The sequence below is a fragment of the Pseudophryne corroboree genome, chromosome 9 (genome assembly GCF_028390025.1).
Source record: "Pseudophryne corroboree isolate aPseCor3 chromosome 9, aPseCor3.hap2, whole genome shotgun sequence".
In the NCBI taxonomy this organism is placed as follows: domain Eukaryota; kingdom Metazoa; phylum Chordata; class Amphibia; order Anura; family Myobatrachidae; genus Pseudophryne; species Pseudophryne corroboree.
Genome location: NC_086452.1, coordinates 325,756,359 through 325,767,649, shown reverse-complemented (window position 1 = coordinate 325,767,649; position 11,291 = coordinate 325,756,359).

Sequence of the window (11,291 nt, the reverse complement as noted above, 5' to 3'; positions counted from 1 at the left end):
CCGTGGTCCAGATATCGCCTCCGTTCCCAGAGGTCCGTCTGCAGCCTTCACTGCTAAAGATCCACCGGCTCTCCGCTGTGCTGTCAGTTAATTGCACACCTACTGGAAATAGTTGGATTCCCAGAGTCCTGCATGAGGTTACCTTGTCTGCCTGCCATCAACCATACAAAGCTTGGAGGATTCCACTACTCTCAGCTGTTCGTTTGTTCTACTCTGCATTTAACCCGTTCATCACCTTGTCATCTACTACAGTTTTCACAGTGATCTCCGGAACCCGCAAGTAATCCAATTCAGTACTTTTATTTTCTATGTTATCATAACAAGGATAATTCTTCACAGTCTCTCAGTTAACTCTCAAAACTTCATTGCAAATCCTTACAGTTATTTCTTCATGTCTGCATTACCCAGTTAAACACATTCTGCAGTTCAGCATCAAAGCTTGTTTGTATTTGGACAATTCAACATTTATTCATCAGCTTGTTTTATATACAGTTCCATGAACATTTCTTTATTTGTCTTTGAGATTTATCCTGCATATTATTTCTGCCATTCCTGCAATACTTCAGTATAATATGATGATTAACAACTTGTCATTCAACTCTTTACTGCATTGTTATTTTTAATAAATATATGAAACTGAACTTTCTTCGTCCTCCCTGCTTTCTTCATACCCCAGCACCTACACCTGGGGTAGGTTCCGGGTTAACGGATTCACAAAAACACCCGGACCTGACAATGACGGAGGAGAACTTCTGGTGAATTGGCCAGGATCAGCAAGTCGTCCAGATACGGCAGGATCCTGATACCCCGACGGTGGAGTAGAGCCGTCATCACTGCCATGACTTTGGTGAAGATTCGCGTAGCTGTTGTCGGTCCAAAAGGCAAGACCCAGAATTGAAAATGTAGGTTACCAATAGCAAATCGCAAGTACTGCTGGTGCGACATGGCAATAGGAATATGTAGGTAAGCATCCTGTATATCCAGGGATACCATATAGCCCCCAGGCTACAAAGCCAGAACAATAGAGCGAAGAGTCTCCATACAGGACTTGGATACTCGCACTAATTTGTTCAAAGACTTGAGGTTGAGACTGGGCCGTGAGGACCCATTCGGTTTCGGGACTAAGAAGAGCGTTAAATAGTACCCCCCGCCTCTCTGAGTCAGAGGCACCGGCACTACCACTCCTGTGTCCAGGAGGGATCGTACCACCTCCTGTAGAGCGTTTGCTTTCACCGGATCCGTGTCACAACTGAGGGCTGGTGCTGACCATGGGGAAGCCTCAATTGTAGGGGCTGAGGTATATGTGTACCTGGGAGGCAGTACAGGGTTCTTAGACATGCCGGGAACCTTTAGAACAAATGCCCGAAGGCGTGACCAAGACAACTTTGTAAAAAGTATAAAGAGTTTATTAAACACAGTTCAGAGGAATACTGATGACTTGGTATTGGTAATAGGAAAACACAGTTCAGAGGAATACTGATGATAGAAAACCGATGGTGACTTGAGATCGATGATAGGACACCAATGGTGATTTGGGATCGATGACGGAGCACCGATTTTGGAAGGTAAATACTGATAAGGAATTACCTGGATCGTGACAGCACCCCCTCCTTTAGGAGTGGCCCCAGGACACTTCTTATAAGTTCTTTACCTGAACAAACGGAAGGATCTAGATTGAATCCTGATGAACTTGAACTGGCTGGAACCGGAGGAGACTGTACCGGACCTATGGACAAGACCAGATTGAGCCCGGACAAACTTGAACCGACTGAGACCGGCGGAGACTTTGGACTGACGGATAGGACCGGATTAGATCCGCAGGTGCTGGAATCGGCTGGAACCGAAGGAGGCTGATCCGGACAGACGGATGGGACCGGATTGGTTCTGGAAAAGCTTGAACCGGCTGGGACCGGAGGAGTCTTTGGATTGACATTCGAATCAGCTGGAACTGAAGGAGTCTTTGGACGTACGGATGGAACCGGATTGGGTCAAGAGATATCGGAATCGGCTAGAACTGAAGGAATCTTCAGACAGACGGATGGAACCGGACTGAGTCTGGAGACAGTGGAATCAGCTGTAACTGAAGGAGTCTTTGGACCTACGGATGGAACCGGATTGGGTCCAGAGATATTGGAATCGGCTGGAACTGAAGGAATCTTCAGACAGATACATGGAACTGGATTGAGTCTGGAGACAGTTGAATCAGCTGTAACCGAAGGAGTCTTTGGACCTACGGATGGAACCGGATTGGGTCCAGAGATATCAGAATCGGCTGGAACCAAAGGAATCTTCAGACAGACGGATGGAACCGGATTGAGTCTGGAGACAGTTGAATCAGCTGGAACCGAAGGAGTCTTTGGACCTACGGATGGAACCGGATTGGGTCCAGAGATATCGGAATTGGCTGGAACCGAAGGAATCTTCAGACAGACGGATGGAACCGGATTAAGTCTGGAGACCGTTGAATCAGTTGGAACTGAAAGAGTCAGAATCCGGTTAGAATCGGTATGAATGGTATCTGAGTGTTCAGTTAGACCATCCTGGACCTGGTCCATTCTGGATGCCAACAGGGTGGTGCTCTCTGAAGACGGCAAACAGGAGTTCATAACTGCATCTGTAGCACAAAAATTTCCATCTGGGAACTTGGCTCTGGATACTTCCCTTGGGGCTGAAATTTTGGTGACCCCTCCTGGGGTTGACGAATCAGACACCTCTCTCAGGGTTGTTTTCTCCAGCACCCCTCCTGGGGTTGACTGATCAGAAACTCCTTTTTGAGAAGACTCATATGCCCCTACTAGAGCTTGAACATTGGATACCCCTCCTTGGGCTGTAGACACAGACACCCCTTCTTGGGCTGTAGACACAGATGCCCCTTCTTGGGCTGGGAAGATGGTCAGTGCTTACTGTCACAACTGAGGGCTGGTGCTGACCAGGGGGAAGCCTCAGTTGTAGGGGCTGAGGTATATATGTACCTGGGAGGCAGTACAGGGTTCTTAGACATGCAGGGAACCTTTAGAACAAATGCCCAAAGGCGTGACCAAGACAACTTTGTAAAAAGTATAAAGAGTTTATTAAACACAGTTCAGAGGAATACTGATGACTTGGTATTGGTAATAGGAAAACACAGTTCAGAGGAATACTGATGATAGAAAACCGATGGTGACTTGTGATCGATGATAGGACACCAATGGTGATTTGGGATCGATGACGGAGCACCGATTTTGGAAGGTAAATACTGATAAGGAATTACCTGGATCGTGACAGCCCGAAGGGATGTTTGTTGAGCAAAACTGATGAGGGGGATGCTTCTGGAAGGAGATGGCGTATCCGTGAGTGACGACTTCCCATACCCAGGTATCTGAAGGGGTCTGTAACCATGCCTGAGCAAACCCTAGAAGTCGATCCCCCAGAGGGAGGTCCGCCCCATCATGCAGCAGGCTTGTCAGATTTTGAAGCAGGCTGACAGGCAGCCCAGGCACTTTTAGGCTTGGGCTTACTGGACTTGGGAGTGCGTTACTGTTTCGGGTACCCCTGACCCTTTGCTTTACCTGGAGGTCAAAAGGAATGAAAGGAAGTACTCTTAGCATTCGAAGCTGAAGGAGCAGTACCAGGCAGACATGCAGTCTTAGCAGAGGCAAGATCAGCAACAATTTTGTTGAGGTCTTCCCCAAAAAGAATATTCCCCTTAAAAGGGAGAACCTCCAGAGTTTTCTTAGAGTCCAGATCCACAGACCAGGACAGTAACCACAGGATCCGGCGAGCCAGAATGGACGTAGTAGCTGCTTTGGCAGCCAGAACACCAGCATCAGAATCCACCTCCTGAATGTATTGTGAAGCCATAACAATATACGAGACATTGTTTAGCATTATCAGGAAAGTTAAACGGCAGTTCCGCTTCCACCTCCTGAACCCAACCCGTGATGGCTTCAGCATCCCAAGAGGCCACAATAGTAGGTCTATGCACAGCTCCAGCGAGAGTATAAATAGACTTCAAGCAACCCTCCACACGCTTATCTGTCGGTTCTTTCAGAGAAGTGACAGTAGTGACAGGCAGAGCAGAAGAAACCACCAGCCGTGCGACTTGTGAGTCCACTGGAGGCGGTGTTTCCCAATTTTTACTTAGATCTGTGGCAAAAGGATAGCGAGCTAGCATCTTCTTATGAGGTGGAAACTTTTTCCCCAGGACACTCCCAGGGTTCCTGACGTATATGTCAACCAAATGGTCAGAATGAGATAAAACAAGTTTAGCAACCTACTGACGTTTGAACCTATCAGGTTTCTTAGAGGCCTCTTGATGTTCTGTGTCATCGATTTGGAGAATCAGCCTGATACCCTCCAAGAGATCAGGAACATCTACCTGTGAAACAGATTCCCATTAGAAGTATCTGCATCAGTGTTTGAGGGGTCAGTATACACACCCTCTTCATCAGAAGAGGTATCCAGAACATGAGTGGATTGCGAGAAAGTAATATCCTGTTAGAGGACCCCTTGGCCTTAGACGGGCAAGGGCCAGGTATCTTCTTAGCCATTGTCTGATGGAATTGCTGTAACTGAGTGGACAGAGTATCTGCCCATGGTGGACTAACCGCAGGGACAAATTGTGGCTGTAAAGGCACAGGTGGTCCCATAGGGGGCGTGAGTCTAGTTACAAGCGTATTCAACAATGTAGAGAAAGTAGCCCAAGGTGGGTCTGAATGTGCCCCCTTTGCTACAACCTGACTGGGAGGTAAAGAGCCCCCAGCACTTGAGCCCTCAGCTGCAATGTTATCCTCTAAGGGGTCCATGACGTCACCACCGTGACTGGTGGGATCAGTCACGGAACCATCGCCCCTTGTAGCCGAAATGATAGGAAGGCTAATCCAAGGGCAACGCAGTACAATAAATGCGAAAATTTACCCAAACAAGAACCCCCTGTACAGTGTAATGCACAAACAGAGGATTCAAGTGGCAAATGGTGACTGAAAAGCACAGGGAAAAATATCCTGTGAAATACACCTATATTAACCAAAAGCCCTGACACACTGAGCCCCCTTCAGGATAGAGAATATAGGGTTAGCACTTATGAGATAGATACACGGAGTCAGCGCCGTAACTACGTGTGTGCCAAGGGGGCTTGGCACACAGCGCAGTTGCCCTGAGGGCGCAACGGCCAGCGGCATGTAATGAGTCAAATTGACTCATTACATGCCGCCTCTGTGTGCGCCGTGCGCGGCTGGAGGGAGAGGAGACCAGCGCCGGGTTCAAGGAGGAGGAGGGAGGGGGAGCAGGGAGCCGCAGCAGCGCTATTTGATTGGTAGTAAGCGCCGCTGCAGCATCCCCCTCTCCTTCTGTATTGGCTGCCCGGCGCTGCTATGGATGCTGGGATGCGGTTCCTTCATCCCAGCATCCATAGCAGCGCCGGGCAGCCAATACAGAAGGAGAGGGGGATGCTGCAGTGGCGCTTACTACCAATCAAATAGCGCTGCTGCGGCTCCCTGCTCCCCCTCCCTCCTCCTCCTTCTCATCTCACTGCCTGCACCAAGAGGGAGATCGATGCCAGCACGAGGAGCCTGTCAGCGGGGAGAAGGTAAGTATATCCCTCTCTCTCTTTCTTTCTCTCTCTCTTTCTCTCTCTCTCTCTCAGGGGGACACCGTCTGTAAAAAGGGGTCCTGGCTGCCGCAATGTATAAAAAGGGGGTCTGGCTGCCGCAATGTGTAAAAAGGGGGGGGGGGTCCTGGCTGCCGCAATGTGTAAAATGGGGTCCTGGCTGCCGCAATGTGTAAAAAGGGGACTGGCTGCCGCAATGTGTAAAAAGGGGGACTGGCTGCCGCAATGTGTAAAAAGGGGGCCTGGCTGCCGCAATGTGTAAAAAGGGGGCCTGGCTGCCGCAATGTGTAAAGAGGGGGCCTGGCTGCCGCAATGTGTAAAAAGGGGTCCTGGCTGCCGCAATGTGTAAAAAGGGGGCCTGGCTGTCGCAATGTGTAAAAAGGGGGACTGGCTGCCGTAATGTGTAAAAAGGGGGACGCTGTCTGCTGTAATGTATAAAAGGGGCTCTACCTGGTGTAGTGGCGCTACTGTGCAGCGTAATTTGAATAATGTAGACTACTGTGCACCGTAGTATGAATTGCTATTATTTTGTGGCCACGCCCCTTCCCCGTGAAGCCACGCCCCTATAAATTTTTCGCGCGACTACGGAGCGCACTGCCCCTATCTTACATGGGGGGGCGCCACTGTCGTTTCTTGCACACAGCGCTAAAATGCCTAGTTACGGCACTGCACGGAGTAGATATCACACAGCAGCTATATGCACACACACAGTCAGATATACAATGCAGAAGTTATGACAAGCAATAAAACTGCACTGGACTAGCAATACTAAGTAGTACTGAGTAAAGCTATATATGTCACTAGATATAGCAATGCACAGTAAAGACTGGATGTATATCACAGGGAACTTGTACCAGATTGCCCTGTCACAATGCACTATTTCTTAACTAACACTGCCAAAAGACTTGTAGAATACTTAAGCGTCCTGCAAATGCACAGCGCTGATTACAGAGGCGGCTTTGCAGAGGAGGTTTGCCCATGCAGTCCCAGAGTAGTGTGATGGTGCCAAACACTGTAACAGGGAATGAGGGAGAAGATATATTCAGCTCCAGGACATGAACATTTATATAAAATGGCGCCTCGGGCCCTTGTAAAACGGGTTAAGACCCGACCTGTGCCCTTGCCCTGGTGGTCTAGTGGGGTCCCTGTACCAACACAGTGTCCACGCCAGTGCGTGTGGCCCGCCTCCCACAGGCCGAGCCGGATCGCGGTTTGCGGAGGGTCCCGCCTGGGGGACCCTCTTACCTGCTCACTGATGCATCCACGCGATTCTGGAGAGCAGCGGTGGATGTGTGTGCTATGCGCCGGGAACCGGAGCCATCCGCTGTAAGTACCCGCCAACCAGGGACACGGGAGTATACAGCGCCGCCAGGGGAGGTGATGGAGCCGCAGCATTTAATGTCAGACTAACATCCAGCACTTGTCAGTGCTATGCTGCGGCCCTTGAAGTCTTCAATCTTCAGAAAAAAAGCTCTTTTCAGGGCTGCTAGGAGCAGCCCACCTGTTAGTGATCCTACCTGCTAGGCACCAACTTACAAACTGAGCTCCAGTGCCTGGAGGCGGGGATATAGAGGAGGCGGTGTTATGCATCCTGGGAACAGTCAAAGCTTTTAGCCTGTTTGTGCCTCGGATCAAGATCCTACTCTACACCCCAATGTTATTCCCTGTGGAATACAAGTGTACCCCGCTGCAGAAAGCGCAGTAACTTTGTACGTTGGAGAAACCAAGGGCCTAATAAAGACCTGATCGCAGCAGCAAAATTGTTCTCTAATGGGCAATAACATGGGGGTCATTCCGCCCTGATCGCACGCTAGCTATTTTTTGCAGCGCTGCGATCAGGTCAAAACTCAGCAAAACTGCGCATGCGTATGCACCGCAAGGCGCAGGTGCGTAGTACGGGTACAAAGAGGATCGTTGCTGGGCAATGGATTTAACGAAGAATCCATTCGCACAGCCGATCACAAGGAGATTGACAGGTAGAAGCATACTTACCAACAATCTGGCTGCCACCTCCGGGAGAAGGCAGCCAGGTCGGAGCAGCGGGGGCGTGGCAAGGACGGATGACGATGTTTAGGGGCGGGATTGGGGGGCGTAACCGCACGTTCGCGTCACCTTGGTCCCGCCCCCTGACTAGCAACGCCGATAATATTGGCACTGCAAGGCTGGGGGCGGGGCCGGGATGACGCGAATCGCGTCATCTGACCCGCGGACCTCCAACTTTGACTGCGACATAGGGACTTTGTCAGGGGATTCAGGAGGGTTGCGGGCGACGATTTTCGGGAGCCTCCCGGCCATTCCGGGAGAGTAGGCAAGTATGGGTAGAAGGTGTTTATGGGTGTCAACTGACCATTTTCAGGGAGTGGTTGGAAAAACGCAGGCGTGTCCAAGCATTTGCAGGGCGGCTGTCTGACGTCAATTCCGGGACCGGACAGGCTGAAGTGATCGCAGCGGCTGAGTAAATTCAGACCTACTCAGAAACTGCACATAGGCGGCCACTATCTGACCGCTGCTCTGCAAAAAATAGCTAGCGTGCGATCAGGTCGGAATGACCCCCCATGTGCACTGCAGGGGTTGGGGGGGGGGGGGCTGCAGATATAACATGTGCAGAGAGAGTTAGATTTGGGTGGGTTATATTGTTTATGCCTCCCAACATGAACCTCTCCAGGAGGGATACAACGCTCTGCTTATGGACTTTTTTCTTTATTTACGTTTGTCTGCACCTGTGTTCAACAGGTTAATGGATAAGAAAGGTGTTTCAGCACAGGTGATGGCAATCATAAATTAAGAGGGAAGTCCAGGAGCAGAGCATTCTGTCACTCCTGGAGAGGGTCATGTTGGGAGGTATGTATTGTTTATGTCAGTGTTTCCCAACCACGGTCCTCAAGGCACACTAACAGTCCTGGTTTTAGTGATATCCAGGCTTGAACACAGGTGACTTAATTAGTACCTCAGTTATTTTGATTTAACCATCTGTGCTGAAGCCTGGATATCACTAAAACCTGTACTGTTGGTGTGCCTTGAGGACCGCGGTTGGGAATGCCTGGTTTATGTGCAGGGTCTGCTTTATTTTTACACTGCAATTTAGGTTTCAGTTTGAAATGAATACACTGCACCCAAATCTAACTCTCTCTAAAGTGCACATGGTTTAGAGAACACTTTTGCTGCTGCGATCAGGTCTGAATTAGGCCCCAGGTTCACTGCAGGTGGGGCAGATTTAAAATGTGCAGATAAATTATCTGTAAATCTAGTAATGTATGAGAGCAAATGACAATCTACCATTTGCTCCCAAACACAGTAAAATGGATGAATGTGATTGTTCAGACAAACTGGTTAAATCAGTTTTTATCTGCTTTCCAGTGTTTAGGAACGAATGGTCGATTGTCATTTGCTCCCAAAGATTACCAGATTATTGTTACAACCAGCTGGCTGGTTGGACAGATAATCATAAAATGTATGGCCAGCGTTAGAAATGAGAGGGGCATGTCCAAACTCTCATATACTGTAAGTTGCTGTGTAAAAATAAAGCTGCCCAGTATTTGTTGGCTACATGCAAAATTAGCCAATGTTTACCCTGCATGCTACATACAGCAATAAAGTATTTGCTCCCCTTGCAGCGTGGTTTTTATATTTACACATTTAGTTGCTTTTTATGTTTAGCTCACAAGTCAGAATCAGACTATTAACAGGCACAGTATCATGTGACTGCAGCCTGCTGAGCTAACTGTCATGGCCGAGAGCCAGAGAGTAGGATAGGTATAAACTGTAAACCTGGAGGCTGGCAGCAGGGAGGGCGTATGTTTAGCACAATAGGCTGCACGTCCCCTCTCTCCCCTGTGGTGGGCCCTCCTTCTCACTCACAACGTAATGGACGATATATCAGCTGTTCAATTGAACGGCTGATATATTACGGGTGCATACCAGCGATATGTCTGTGAACGACGACCTTCACATACATATCACATCTGCTGTGCAGCACACCCAATGGGCGATATAGCTGCAGATACAGTGGCGTCACAAGGGGGGTGCGGGGGGTGCGGCCCGCAACCGGGTGTCACCCGCCGAGGGGTGACACCAAAATGCCGGCTCCTGCTCAGTGACAGGAGCCGAGTGCTGCACTGCTACATTATGTGCAGCATTCGGCTCCTGTCACTAAGTAGGAGTCCCCACTGCCAAAACAGCACTCTGCGGTAGGAAGAACGCAAATCCCGAACCCCCCAAGTGACGGAAAACGGAGTCAGAACGTGAAGCCCCGCCCCTCCCACAAAGCCACAACCACTCCCGGGAAGCCATGCCCCCTTTTTTGCCGGCGCCGCACCGGGTGTTCACAAGGTAAGTGACGCCCCTGTGCAGATATATAGGCACATCATGCTGCATGTACGGGCAGACGGCTGAACACCCATACACTTGCTACGGAGGCGCTGGTGACTGACATCACAACTGGGCAGACACAGTTGTGACGTCAGACACGACACATCGGGCCGACAATTGGTATGTGTGTGTGTATGCACTTACCAATTGTCCGATAGGTCAGCAGATCAGCTCGATGGCTGGTCCGTCGTTCTAGTGGGAACCCAGCATAATTGAGTTGTGGCTACAACAAGAGGAACAGATAAAATTACCAACAGGTAAGTGGGGTTAAGAATAAGGTGGTAGGCATTTATGCCTTATTAGGGTTAATTAAGATGAATTTATTTTTTATTTTTATGAGAATGATGGAAGTAATTACTGTGGGGTTAATGATGTACATGTATGGAATTATTTGAAGATGTTGGGGCTAATTAATAATGGAAAACATGAAGGTATGATTATTAGGAGGTTGATTATATTAATTATATTGAATGGTGTTGTTACGATGATGCTGAATTAGTAGTTTTTGAGGAAGGGTAATTCTTGGTGAGGGATATAATTTGTAAGGCGATCAAAAAAATTAATCTGTATCATATGGCAGTTACTGATCTCTGTATTATATGATGGTCACTGACACTCTGTATACAGTATATGACGGTGACTGATGCTCTTTGTATTATATCGTGGTCACTGATAGTCTCTCTGCTTTATACATTGGTGCTATCTGTATTATTCGGCAGTCACTGATGCTCTTAATATTGTATGGCGGTCACTGGTGCTTTCTGTATTATATGGTGGTTACTGATGCACTCTGCATTATAAGACGGTCACTAATGTTCTCTGCATTATATGGTAGTTACTAATGCTCAAGGGAGAATTTAGGGGTCAGTCCACCCCTTGCCACAACATTATCGGTCACTCACCATCATGTCACTGCCCCCTTCATGTTGGGGCATCCTACTGACAAAGCAGCACCAACCTACCCCCCCCCCCCTACAATTTACTGACCAGTACCCCCTTCTCCCTCACCAGTTACAGAATCACATGGCCTCACCTGGCCATTGGCCTAGCAGGGCTCTCATGCAAGTGAGCATGCTGTGTCACTACCCACCCCCAGGCGAGGGTCATCACTAAGCATGTGCCTCACATTCCTAGTTGGGAGTCCACCACTGCTGATGCTCTCTGCATTATACAGTGGTCATTGATGATCTCTGCATTATATGCATCACATAAAGCTCTGACAGCCTGTCTGCAGCTCATATTGGATCATCTCCTGGTAGTTGGCAGCAGTTGGACATGATTGAGGGCTGCCCTTATGCGGCCTCTGAGGTTGCGTCGACATAGTCATTCACAGTAT